A 15,130-nucleotide genomic window follows, 5' to 3' on the forward strand; every position below is an offset into this window, starting at 1 on the left:
ACATTATTATTATTATGTACATACATCTCACTCTGTTACTGCACACACTCTGGTCATAGCTTCACAACATGGGGGCGGAACTGGGACATACTTTGCTTATTACTCTCATAACACTTTGGTGAGTTGCTATTGTGACAGGTTTGTTCTTATGGATATATTTCTGACAGTTATAGTATCTGACAATCAGTTGTATGTCATTATTTGCTGCCTAAACTTCTGGGATCTTCCCACTGATTTGCCAGGGGGACAGGGTGACAGGCAGGGGATTTACACCAGTTATCTGGACTTTCTGACAATATCTGTACAGTTGTGGGGTATAATTCTGCATACAGCTTACTACCACTTCTAGGATTCAAACCATGGCTGTGTGTGCTAAAAATACAACTCTTCATGTCTCAATTGAGTATGCTATTTGGATTATGTTGTTTATATTTTCACTGTTTTCTGTCTAATTCTCTCTCAGTTGTACAATATGACCTCTTGTGATTACAACAGTCATATACAGACATTCCTACACATTTTATTTATGTAGCACAGTGTGGGTAACAGTGCTTAATACAACAGTACTATTAAGAGATTGCAACATTAAATTACCATATGATACCAGAGTAAACACAAGCAGTCCAGCGGTTAGACCTTTATTGCCAGTCTGTTAAACCTTTTATTTAGATACAACCTATATGAGACTCTTCCTGCCATATTGTCTGGTTTATTCAGTACATGCCATACACAATACAGGTTTTATACTGGCAATTAACTTTCTACTACTTTTAGATTTATTTCTTATGACAGTACAGGCAAGATTATTACTAACCTGCCTCGCGATGCAACCTCTGCAGTCTACAGGCATGGGCTTCCCAGTTCACAGCCCGCTGGTCTGCTGCTGTCAAAGACATAAGAGGAATATTTAGCCATACCTATCCATAATATACATGAGCTGGCAATTAGTAAACAGGTAGTAGACTGATACACATGGCTGGGACATCACTTGTCTGCCTAGCCTCTTGGATCCACTGATCCAAGAGCTCTGTCTTTCTCTATTTCAGGTCAGCATAGTGATGCCTGTCCTGCTCACCAGTTCGAGGGATGCCAGTGGCACTGGTGAGGTCACGGGCAAGACAGTCCCAGGCATCTGCTTTATATTGGGAACCCTGGTACTGGCCCTGCAGCAGTCGATTGTCATGGTCTTTAACAAGGAGTCCTGCCATGACTTTGGACTCCTGGATGCCCCAGCACTGTGCCTGGATGCACAATCCTTCACCCACACTGGTCATAGTGCCTACAGGAAGAAGCTGCAACCAGTTATGAGATGTATTCCTGCCTGTGGGGTTTAAATAGGCTTGATTTCCTGCACTTTGCCATGAATGAACAGTTTTGAAAATGCTAAGCTATGGGCAAACCTGCTTGCCTAAGGTTGGCATTGCTTAAAGGGGTATATCAATGGGCAAACTGATTTAGCTTGCCTAGACATTGCTTACACCTAGTAAGCTGGGGTGTGCAATGCTTAATTTTTAATTTGCATAATATTTGCTGTTTGGCATTGATTTATCATTCATTACATGTTATATATGTGTTTGGCATCCATGATTCATGTGTGCATACACTGTATGGGGTCTTTGTGTTTATTGGGGGCTTTTAACACTTTAAAATAATGACACCTCACATCTGGACATAATGCAGTACTCCAGTTCACATATTTATGTTATGTAGGAGGTTATAAAACATAAAACTGTATATAGATTCCTTTCACATGTTACTTTTGATTTTCCTATAGTGAGGATCTGTTTGGTGATACCTCAATGTTATGTACTGGTGTGATGGCTTATCGGTTAACTACTGTGACTAGAGTGTGCAGGGTCCTTGGTTCAAGACTTTCAAGGGCTGTTTATTTTGTTGCTGGGCAATACAGTGGCTGTTGGATACAGAGTGATTATGGCACTTTTAAGCAATTGAAAGTGGGTTTGCATGGATTTGTGCTACGGTAAGCGATTCTAACTTCCAGTTTAATATTCTTACAGTCAGTTAACCTCTAAATTGCTTATTCTGTGTAGGCAGTGCTTACCCCTGCACAAACAGGGTTAAACATGCTTACTCCCACTTACCCTTGTGCTAGTTTAGATGGGTCTGGGGAAAGTGGTGGATTTATTCACAAATATATGTTACTTAGTAGCTTATATAACAAAAACATGGTTTAGAAATTCTTTTCACATTTACAATGGGAATTTACTACAGTGAGGATCGAACCCAAAAGGACTACTTGCAAAGTGAATGCTCTAAGCACTACACCATTGCAGTATTGCTTCTAGCTAATGGATCTGGCTATTTAACTTCTTGTGCCATTTTAGCTGGCATATGCTTAGCTAAGCGACGGGCAAACCCACACAGTTACTGTTAAATTTAATCTGGTTGATAAAAAAAATGTTTATATTATTATATTTTAAATATTGCTTTTATAAACTTGGGGTGATGCTAGGGTAACAGGTTTTGTTTTTATGTACATTTTCTGATGGATTTGAAGTCTGACACTCATATGTTTGCCATTATTTCAGACTTCATTGATGAGATCATCCTAGTGATTTGGCAGGGTACATGAGGGACAGGCCAGACGTATGAGCCACATATCTGGACATTCTCTGTTGATCTGTCCTGTTGGGGGTATGCAACCCCTATGAGCAGTCTCGCTCATTGTAATTGCCAAATGGTCCATGCTCCATGTCCATTTAGGAGCAGAGGCAGCGCGCCTTCATTACTATGCATGGCGCACTGCCGTGCTGCAATTAAACAGACATTTCCATGCAGGAATAAGCTATTCCTGCACAGAACCTTACTGAATCCCGGGGATGCAGTGCACATAAGATGTTACTGTATTAAAGGCTGAATTGGGGGAAGAAAATGCATGGCTGAGTTCCAAGCTAGAAAAGAGAAAAGTAGACAGTAGAAAGACTGAACCTGAATTCATTCTAGTCACAACACAAATTATGCTATCCAAAGCCTAGAGAGAGATCTCACAGTGACAACTGATGATGAGTGTGTTTTACAGAAGGCATGACGAGCATCATATCCAAGATAAGCCCCATCATGAAATTTATAAACTATTCACAATAAACAAAAGTGTGACAGAAGCCTATTGAATCTGAAATCCAGAAAAGCATCTTTGATCGCCAGCAGTGCCAGGCTGCACTTCATGCAACAGAGAAAAGTCACTGCTTAGAGATTGCTCAAAAATCTGTAATACATACCAATCTGAAAGTAAATGGGTGGAAAATTCTATGCAAGCAGAGAAAAGCAAAATCAAAGAACATGTTATACAACCACTGCCAGTGTATGACGTTTTGCCATTAGTTTCTACAATAACTGTTGGGAGAAAATCAGAATTAGGGAACTAGAAAAGAGAACACCAGTGTGCCAAGTCTATTACAATAGCAGCTTGTTAGTGACCTGGTGACATTCATAATGTCTAAAAATTCAGTGAAGGTGATCACAGAGAATCCCACTAACCAAGAGAAATAAATGGTGTCTCTGTGTATGGTAGAACTGCATCGACAAATTAAAGAAATACACCAGCGAATGACAGAAATGTATCAGATAAGAGAGATGTGTCTGCAAGTAAAAGAAGTATATTTACAAATGAAAAAACTACAGCAAAGGAATTAAGAATTGCACTGTTTTTTCTCAGGAAAATAATGACCTCCAGTTAGAGGAAGATGCTTTGAATAAACTAATGAATTGGGAAGACGCTGAAGAAGAAGAAGACAGATTGGAGCCATATGGAAAATCCATATAAAGAAAAAGACTAATATAAAATATTTACAAAGATTTACATGATCCAGGGTAACACAAATATAAGACACATGGAAAGACAAAATTAAGTTTCAAGCATCCTGTGAACAAATCTATTGAGAGCGAGAGAGAGAGAGAGAGAGAGAGAGAGAGAGAGAGAGAGAGAGAAGATATTCAGACTAGGTAGGCATGTGCACAACTGGAGAGAACTCAGATGTTACTTCATGTCATAAGCTCTCCCCTTTTCTAGAACCTGACACATGCTGGACTGTTCACCTCAAAACAATGATTAGAAATATGATGCATGTATGCTAGGGGAAAGTTGGTCTAGTGTGTTTTGTTTCCACTGAGCTACTGTTGCATATACATTCAATTCTGAGCTGGGTTGGGGTTATGTGCTACAGAAGATTCAGAACGTCTGTAGTGGAGAAAGCCAAATTATTTTTTTTTCTTTAAAGATGAATTACCTTAATGGAGAATTTTGTAAGTTAGAGGAGCATTTTGATATAAGGAAAAAGGTCTGCTATTACTCCAGCATAAGCATTGCTAGAAAGTTTAGAAGAATTTGTTTATACACTGCGCTGATGAGTTGTTGTTTCATATGTGTAAAGACCATGGTGACTATGTCCTTATGAAACCTGATTATAAGTACTGTCTACAGAACTGTATTATGCTGCAGCTGCAATATACTGCTGGCATAAACTAAAGCCTGTAAAACTGAGCTAATGTATAATGTGTAGTATGTGTGCTATGTATTGGGTTTTCCAAATAAAAATGTAGAAATGGCTGCTTTTCATTGTAAGTGCAAATAAACCCAGTAATAATCAGGACAACCTGGTCCAGTACCTGTAAATAGTCTGGTATATGCAGTTAATATTCTGTATGTGGTGGGTATGCATTGACCAACTACCTGTTTCCAGATTCCTGGAAAACTTTATTGAAGAAAACTGTAGCCTTCTAATCCATGATTCCCTATGGTATCATACTCCATTATCCATTACTCTTTCAAGAAAATTCTCTCTTTGGGTAAACTACTGTCTGATTTTGGCATAATTGTTAGCCTCTATGTGTGGGGGTGTGAGCACGTGGGCGCATGTTGTTATTTTTGTGATCTGCTAAAGTCTGTAGGCAAAATACTGCTTTTCAAGAACGACCCAGGAGTGCTGTCTGGTTAAGTGGCTTGCTTGCAATCACACAGTAGCAAATAGTAGACTAAAGGAATCAAACCCATGCCCATAGGATAGTTTATTAGCCTATTAAAACTTTAATCCTGTCTACTAAATTTTAGTTGGAGTGCTGAACTTGCATTCCTCTCAACTGTTTCTGATTTTGACTCGAATATGATCTTTGTCCCTCTTATCCCTTCTACAATTTATGACATTTAGAGAAAAGGTGCTGAATTACACGTAATAAGTAATGACAATTGCAGTTATAGACTTATTTTACTTCAGAAATGTATATTCACATTCTCTCATAAACATTGCTAACATTTTAAGTGTCCTTGATTCTATTGCTTGCCCTGTGCAATCCTAGAGTTATTCTACTGTTAGTTTGGGAACTTAGAAATGAGGTACCTGCTGAAGCATATAAATATACATAAAGATATATGTACTACAGGGATGTAGCTCGAACATTTTCCTTTGTACTCTGTAACTCTTATTTGCTGCATCCAACTCACTCAATTGGCATTTAAAAATGCATGTCAGAAATGGGAATTGTGTGGCTTCTGGGAACAAGGGGATGGTGAGGATGGGTGCAGTTCCATTCCTTTCCTTTCTGAACCTTCATGTTGGGTGCGGTGGAGCATGCTGGTAGTCCCAGTCGGACGGGAGGCAGAGGTTGTTGGATCGATTGAGTCAGAGGAGTATTGGGTAACAGACTTTGTGGTAATGATGTATGGTCTGGGGGTCAGAGTACAGGTAATATTAGGATGAGTCACATTGAGACACAACCTCAATCTGAAACCTTTTGCAAGTTAGTGTGATAGGGGTAATATCTGTTAAAGATTTTCCTCTTTAGTGCAGATGCTACTGCAGGTTCTGGAAGCTGCTCCATGGGTAGCAGTATGGAATGGTAACATTTTTCTTTACCTTTACTGTTTCCCCATTCATTGGCATGATGCGGAACAGGGACACTTATGGGGAAAGGGTAGACAAATGAACAGTTTCTATGGTTTTGGGGGGAAACTAGGAAGCTCACAAAATGGTTAAAAAGTGGTATTAATTTATAGAATAGGCATTTGGGTATGGCTGATGATTCAGATAAGCCCTGGGCAACATCTAGTCCCAGAATACAGTGCATGTTGTTCTTAGTTAGGATGGACATCATGTCGGTTGCCTAGCAGGAATGTGGATGGTAATATATTTGTTTTATTTATGGTTATTATGGCACTTGTATTTGTATTAATTTGTATTGTATAAGCACGCTTACCAATTTGCATCATTGTCTTTACTTTTCTCCCACCTTAAGATGGACATGGGTGATTCCTGGATTGTTTTCATTCTACCAACAGGATATGGAAAGGGTGGAGCATTTACTAAGGGCTCAAGTTGCGAGGGTCATTTGAGTTTCAGAACTTCTCCTCTTCAGAAAGTTAAGGCAATATCTGTCCTATCAATTTTCTAAGTTCATACATCACACTAAGCATTTACAGTTTGGTAGGCATACATTTACAGGTGAGAATGTAATTCAGCACACAGTAATTGAAACTGCAGACTCATTTAAGGCCCAGGGTATATGGTTAGATTAGCTATGAGTTTTTCTAATCATTTCATCCAAGTGGTTAATGATAATTATAGTGCTATAGGTAGTATAAAAGATATATAAAGTTAGGTAATCAAAATAATGATGTCATTAATTCTTACTTACATTAGACCCAAACTTGAGTACAGAATAATGATATGGAAACCCTACAACAAACAAGTATGATTAAACAGGGATGACATCATAGGAATATGGGGCAGGGTAGTGGCTGCACAGTGGGGTGATAAGGTGGGCCTTTGGCAGTGTTGGCTGGCTGGTGGTTAGAGGATTTACACTTGTTTCTTTTCTTTGCAGAGCAGTTTGCTGGACTGGTGAGTATCGAGGTTGCAGATAGACAAATACATAGAGGACGTCAACTGGTGGATGGAAGGAGGTGGGCTTGAAAGTCAGATGCTTCTGTGATGGATGCTCCTACCACTGGCTGCTCGATATTGGGATATCATCCAGGCAAGTTAACTTAATCTGAGCTATGAATGGGGAATTATAGGTCTTGTGAGTATGAGTGGTGGTTCAGGTTGGCTAGTGCCTCTACTATTTGCAGGCTTTTCATCACATAACTTGCAACTTTGGGCTCATAGGATGTTTAAGAATGTAATTTTCTTATGGACTGTGCCTGTTATGGAATAGTGACTCATTATTTACCATGGGCATCCATGAAATTTTTAACATATCCCCACTCCAACGATAGATTCTTGATCTTCCCTTGCCTTCCTGGACCTCTGCTGTCCTACTCTCCTACCTTGCTGCATTGCTCTTCTCTCTCTCACTCCCACTTCACCCCTTATCTGTCTGCTCCGCTGATCTTCTACACTCCTACATCTTGCTCTGGTCTCTTCTCACTAATTTACTCTACCCTGTAATCAGAGACCCCTATATCCTCCACTACCTAACTTCACTTCATAGCTTCTTTTCTTCTCTATAATTCTGTCCCTCCCTCACTCAGTTACTTCCAGCATGTCCACCCCCCTCAAACATCGCAGAATCTCATCTCTTCTTGTCCCTACCTATTAACCTGTTATCTTAGCCCCTCCCCTCTCTTCCCACAACACCCTCCCAGAGGTTTCTTATACTTCCCAAATCCTCTGGTGCCATCTTTTAAACTTTTTGGCTGCTGTGCTCTTCTGGCTTCAGCGTCGGAACAGTAAGTAGAGCTTCAGTGTAATTATCTGCTGTTTTTATTTTATATTTGGTGCGCTCTCCAGGGCACGCTCAATTGTATGCAGCCCAGTACAGAATTTTAGTGGAAACATCTTAGCTTTGTTTGTCCCTGTATACGCTAAGTGACCACACTCTATCGATACTGGGGAACAGTCTAATGTTATGAGCAAGTTACAGACTGGTCACTTGATTTAATGAATTGCAAGGCTTTTTAACGTATTTGTATTTTGCATTGTTTGTGATTTTAATGCATACCACATGAAGTCCTTCGCATTTGTTAATAAGTGGGACTGTTTGATATGAGACTATTCCTTCTATATTTCTTCTTGGTGGGATTGCTTTAATACTTGTGCGAACCACTCGATGTCCTTCTTTTTGTTTAAATTGATTAAGTGAGTCTATGAAATACCTTGCGCATTACAGGCACGTCCTTGTTAGTCGTACAGCCTGACTTAGAAATTGAGAAGCTATTTGTTTTATTGTTTTAGAAACAATCTGTTTATGAAATACTTTACGCATTACAGGCGCGTCCTTGCTAGTCCTACGGCATGAAATAGAAATGCTTGTAAGGCATTAACATTGTGAAGCTATTTTGTTCTTTATTGTTTTAAAAATAATTAGAAAGGCGAAAAGCCCTAGAATATTACATCCGAGGAGTGTGCTTCACTATACTGAAAACTAGCTACCTAGTAACCGTCTTGCAGTTGGGGGTATCAAATTGTCTTTCTACAAATGTGTTTTAAACTTGCGTGCTTCAAGATATTTTATGTTGTTCTAGGTGATAACACGCGTACTTATATTACCTACATTACTGTGACAACGCTCTGAAGTGTACTAGCTACTTTACTGCACAAACACTGACTATACTCATGCTTTTACCCGAATCTACTTCCCGCACATCTCTGAACAAAAGCACATAAACGCTTAGCAGTGGCTAATTACTGCCTTTCTTATTCATGGTATTACGCAATACTACATAGCCTATATAGCAGGACATATTTGTCTACATAGCCTATACAGCAGGCTATATTTATTTATTTATCTACATAGCCTATATAGCAGGACTTATTTATCTTAGTTTAAGCAATTTATTCTACCTTACCAATATATTGTAGATATATACTCAATTTCAGACTTTACAGGATAATTTAGATACATAACTCCAATTTCATACACTACATTGTATCAGGTTTACTCCTTTTTGTATAAAAGCTATTTGAATAACTGTGTAACCTCTGTACATTGTATTTGTTTTTTTTTAGCTGATGCTAACTTCTTGCTTAATTCTTAAACTCTCTACTCTCTTGTTGCTCTCTACATCCCTGGAACCATACAACAGCTGTTAACTTTTGTGTCTCCATATTACTAAACCTCCATTTCTCTCCTGTCTGCAGCTTTAGTCCCTGCTCTCCCCTATTTGGATACACCTGTGTGGACTTCCAGACCTACATCTCAAGCCATCCCAGCTTATCCAGTCCGCCAAGCAACTCAACAAACTGTGCTGCTCTTTCCCTCTATTTTGGACTAGAATCAAGCCTCCCCTTGAAGAAACCAAGGAAGTATGTGCACCATCTGCTAAACCTACTGTTCTTTAGTTATTTTAGCCCCGCTAGGTGTTCTGAATGCTTCCCTGCCAAGAAGCCAGCAGTCAGCCCTTCCTCTTCTTTTTTGTACAGCCACCTTTCCTCTTCTACTAGCTCCACTTTTCTACACTGTCCTCATCCTCCTCCTTTTACTTATTCTACCCCTTTGACAGCCTCTGTGGACATTAGTTGCATCCCAGTACCTGGCCACTAGATGGCGCCCTCTTCCTATTAATCTAATTACTGCCTTATACTCTATTTCATCTTTATCTTCTTCCCCTTTAATCTGCAAAGCCCTATTTCTTACTTTACTCTCTTAATCCACTATAGTCCTCTCTATCATACTACATCTCTGTCCCCTGTACTTACCTGTTGCTTTCCCCACTCCAACGATAGATTCTTGATCTTCCCTTGCCTTCCTGGACCTCTGCTGTCCTACTCTCCTACCTTGCTGCATTGCTCTTCTCTCTCTCACTCCCACTTCACCCCTGTGTGGATACATCTTGTAAACCAGCCCCCCCTGAAGATACGTTTATCTTACTCTTCTCTGTCCGCTATCACTACTGGTAAGGCCCTTACCTTCCTCCTATATCCAAACTTTCCCTATCTCTTCAGCTCTCCACTGATAGTTTTTTCTTGGCCTCTCTCCTTCTGTGGCTCTTCCCGCTCCGTTCGCCCTGCGGGCTCACTCCGCTCCCCTACCCTACCCCCAAATCCCACCCACCCCCAGTGCATCTACATTTATAGTCACCTCCTAGCCCCTCCCCTATTGCACTCAGCTTATCCCATCACATCGCTCCTCCCCCTCCTAGAGATTTCTCTTTAAACCTCCCCTCCCCCTCTCACTCCCCTTTCCTGACTGCTCTCTCTCATACATCCCCTCCTTATATCTCTATACTCCCTAGCCTAACCCATCCCTATCTTCCAATATCTTTCCTACACTACTCCTCCATGTCTCTTCCACACTATCTCACCTCATTTACATGTCTTTTCATACTTACCACTCTGTATAATGCATCTTCCTATTCCAATACCACACTAACCGCCTCTTTTTCACCCCACTCACCCTCCACTATCTCCTATCCACATCCTTCATCCCTCCATTTTTATTTGATATCCCCCTCCCTCCTTCAACCAAATCCATTTCATTACTTTAAACTAAAACACCATACACTCTACATAAAATCTCCCACTTTCAAATTTAAATTACATCTCCCTTTTACTTTACTCCGCAATTCTAAGTTTCAACTCCTCTATTCCTTCTCTTGTCTTGCTCTTGCAGGAGATGTCCATCCTAACCCTGGGCCAACACCAACTAACATTCTCTCTCCCACTACCTCCACAAATAGGCACAATAATAAATACCTTAAATTCATTACCATTAATACCCAGAGTATTAACAACAAAATAACAAACTTCCATGGCTGGCTAAATGTAACTGAACCTGACATAGTAGCAGTAACAGAAACCTGGCTAAAACCTCAAACTAGTAACTCTGAAATTTTACCACCTGGCTACCAAGCACTTAGGTCCGATCGCCAAAACAAAAAAGGAGGTGGTGTAGCCTTAGTCTACAACTGCCTGCTAAATCTTAGCCCATACCAAAATACCATTCCTAACTTTAATAATGCAGAACTAGTCATAGGAATCCTCAAAATAAACAACTTCAAAAGTATCTGTATAATAACCATCTATATCCCTCCTGGAGACAACTCCTCCACCCTAGAGAATATTCTCTGTTGGGCCTCAAACAATATTAAACAGGAGACTTTCATTCTAGGTGATGTAAATATTGATTGGAATACAATTAATAACAATACTCCCATTCAGTCTATCAATCTTTATAATTTTACTCAACTAATAAACAACATTACCAGACCTAACAAAACTAACCCTCCAGGGTCCATCTTGGACTGGATTCTAGTCAGCCACCCTAACAATATCTCCAACTCGGGTACCTTACCAGACTCATTAAGTGATCATCTCCCAGCCTTTATTAACCGAAAAACCCAACAGCTCCCACACCAACAACAATATGCCCACTCTCGCAACCTAACTAATTTTAATCCTTCAGTATTTTCGGAAACCCTTAAACTAACAAACTGGGATTCACTAAACACTCTTCCCCTAGATGAAGCCCTAGAACTCTTCAATACTACCCTCCTTAAAATCCTAGATTCCCAAGCCCCTCCCCGTACAAAAAGGATAAAGTTCAACTCTGCCCCTTGGCTAACTAAAGACACTAAAACTCTAATGCGACAAAGGGACAAAACTTGGAAACTATACAACAAAAATAAAAACTCAGCCTCTTTACTGCAATTTAAGCAACTCCGCAATCTTGCTAAAAACTTATTATGAAGGATAAGAAATCTTACTACGGCAAACTTCAGTCTACCCTCACAAATAATCCCAAAAAATTCTGGAATTCCATCAATTCACTCTTACATCCAGGTACAAAATCCAATCCCTGTCCAGACAATAATAAGACTGACACTGAAATCGCAACTCTCTTTAACTCCTTTTTTACTGGCTCAATAGTTGAACTGACTAAATCCTTCTCCACTTCCACCCCTAACCCAAGGCATCCTTCTACACCCATCCCTCAATCCAACTCTCATAACCCCCCTTCCACTTTCATTCTACATCCCGTGTCTACCACCAGTATCAAACAACTTCTTCTCAAACTCACACCATGCTCCAATGCCCCTGACAACATCCCATCACTCTTTCTCAAGCTCGCAGCAGATGGCATCGCCATACCTATCAGCATTCTCATCAATAGATCCATCCAAGAATCTTATGTTCCCAAACTTTGGAGAGCTGCCCACATTCTGCCCCTCCATAAAGGAGGCAAAAATAACACCATCTCTAACTTCCACCCAATAGCAATTCTTTCCCCAATTTCAAAAATTCTTGAAAAATGTATCCACCAGCAACTCATGCCCTACCTTCTCAATAACCATCTCCTCACTCCTACACAACATGGGTTTCGGCCTGGCCACAGTACCATAACTGCTCTTCATTCCTTCCTAGAAATTGTCAACCAAGCCTGTGACTCTGGAAATATTGTCTCCACTGTTCTTCTTGACCTTTCTAAGGCCTTTGACACTATATCCCACACTCTCCTTCTCAACAACCTCTCTAACCTCAATCTCTCCCACAACTCTCTTTCTTGGTTCAGAAGTTATCTCTCTGATAGATCCCAAGCTGTGAAATGGAATACTGGTACCTCAAAATTCCTACCTACCCCTACCGGAGTCCCTCAGGGTTCTATTCTCGGGCTTCTGCTCTTTAACATCTTTATCAATGATCTCCACTCTTCTATTCCTCTTGCTCAAATAGTACAATACACAGACGACTCCACTGTTATCTGCTCTGCCCCTAGCCTTCCTGAGCTCCAAGCCAAAACCCAATTGGCCTTCAAAACCACAGAAAATTGGATGCTTCAAAATCATCTTTCCCTTAATGCCAATAAATCCCACATCATTCTCTTCTCCCCCTCAAAAGCTCTGACTCTTGATAAGTCATCCTTCATAATTTCCAGCCTCTCCCAGTCCTCAATAGAAGTTGTTAGTAGTGCTAAATTACTCAGAGTAACCATTGATGAACACCTGAAATTTAATAATCATATTTAACTAAACATAAAGAAAACTCATCAGAAGCTCGGTATGCTTTATAGAAATGCAAACTTTCTTACTCCATCTTCAAGACAAACTCTCGCCACTACCTTCCTTCTCCCTTCTCTACTGTATGGTGCTCCTCTTCTTTCCAATCTCTCCACTTCTATCTCCTCAAAACTTGAAAGTTGCTACTACAAAATTGCCAAATTCGCTACTAACTCCGCTCATTCTACACACCATTGCATCTGCCTCCGTAGTCTTCAATGGCTAGAACTCCCTAATCAACTCAATTTCCTCCAACTTACTACTGCACACAAACATATCTTTAAACCCACTGCTTGCCCAGCATTATCTAATATCTTAACCATATACACTCCTCCAAGGCCCCTAAGATCTAGCCACCAAAATCTTATTTCAGTATATAAACCCAAACGACCCCCTGGCCAACTCCTACTTTCCTATACTACAGCAAAAAAATGGAACTCACTTCCTTCCCTTCTAAGAGCCACTACAAACTATGAACACTTTAAATCTTTTCTCCATTCTCACCTCTTCCAAAATTGGAAATGTAATTGTATACTTCCTACCTAGATCTTAACATATCCTAGTTCCATCCCCCCCCCCGGTTCCCCTTTTTCTGACACTCTCCCTAGCTCCCCTCTCTCTTCTTCATTATCTCCTCCTTCCTCCATGATTAAACCCTTTATTTTCCTTCAAGTGCTCTCATCCCACTGCCCATTTGTATGCTTACTCTCACCTTTAAATCTTTTGCCTTTTTCTCAAGGTGCTCTCCTGGACTCAATCACAAAATGAACATTAGTTTATCTGTTCTTTTTCTATCCTCTTCTGGACACCTCTCCTTTAATTTATTTGTTTCTGCTTCACTTCTCCCATGCTTCCCTGCTCTTGCATTCAAACTCTATCTATAATTTCCTTTTTCTTTTCTACTTTACTAACATTACAGTTGCATTAATATATCATTTTCTTATGTATAGTGCCCAATGCACCTCATTTTTGTTTGGAGATTGTTAAAGTATTATGCTATTAGAACAGAGAGTGTTTTTGTTTGTAATGTATTAGTTTAGAGCTTTTCTGCTGTGTTTTTGTGTGTAATGTATTATCATGGAGCTTTTCTCCCCGGGCCTTCACTGAAAATGGGCTTTTGGGCCCAGTGGACTTCCCCGGTTATCAAACTGGAAATAAATAATAAATAAATAAATAGAAGGTGTAGCAGACCTTTCTGAGGTGGTGCTTGAGGGAACACAAACTTATCACAGGGGAATGGTGGGCATTAAGGTCTTGCATTAGGTGTCATAGGTTTACAGGTTTTCTTTCCAGATGATGCATAATGATAATGTGTAGGTAATCGACTTTAATATTTGCTCATTAGTCAAACGGGTGTTAAGCGGATGTGAAGTTAATTATGGCTAGGGGTTCATTATGTTGAAGGGTTGGGATAGGTTTGTTGTAGGAGATTGAGGGTCATTGGTTCATGGTGGAACATGCAGGGCAAGCATTGAGTAATTGGGTCAAGTTGTGAGCTACATGAGTGTGCTTGCATGGAAGTGTTGTCTGATTTACTGTACTTGACGGAGAGAAAGATATGGTTTAATTTATACATGCTGGATGGGGTTGGCATGACACTAATTTTGTGTTGACCAGGTGGCATAGGGCATTTTCATTCTGGTATAATCTGGTTTTGACCTGTGGCATAGGGCATTTTCAGTTTGGTATATTGTTGGTGGCATTCAAGGGTATTGATAGAGTACAGAAGGGTCAGACTGCTAAAGCCATCATGGGGTTTAGGTGCCTTAATTTTGATATGGGTAGTTGGTGTTGGCAAGGCGGTTGTTAAATGGAATTTTGAAGTTTTCAGGCTCTGCATATCAATGAGCAAGTGAAAGGAATTGTTTGGAAAGGGTGATATGCAATTGCTTTTATTTTGGTGGTTGGGGTTGAGTATTCTTGCTCCAGTGGCAGGTGATGCTTTGGTAAGCATTAGGTAATTGCCAGGGTCTGGTAATGTCCTAGTAATTATTGTACACCGAATGATGTTTGGCCTTATCCCCTAAGGGTGGCTAGCTGATGGCAGTTGGTGGTGAGGGGGAATGGCCTGGGCAGGCTGGTGGCAGAGAAGAGGGACAGGCTTTCCCTCTTCTGTTCCCCTTCTGGTGTCTGGTGGTGCATTTCAAGGAGTTCTTGTTGAATAGATAAGCAGGTGGAGGT

The sequence above is a fragment of the Protopterus annectens genome, chromosome 1.part2 (genome assembly GCF_019279795.1).
Source record: "Protopterus annectens isolate FY-2018-M chromosome 1.part2, PAN1.0, whole genome shotgun sequence".
Lineage (NCBI taxonomy): Eukaryota > Metazoa > Chordata > Ceratodontiformes > Protopteridae > Protopterus > Protopterus annectens.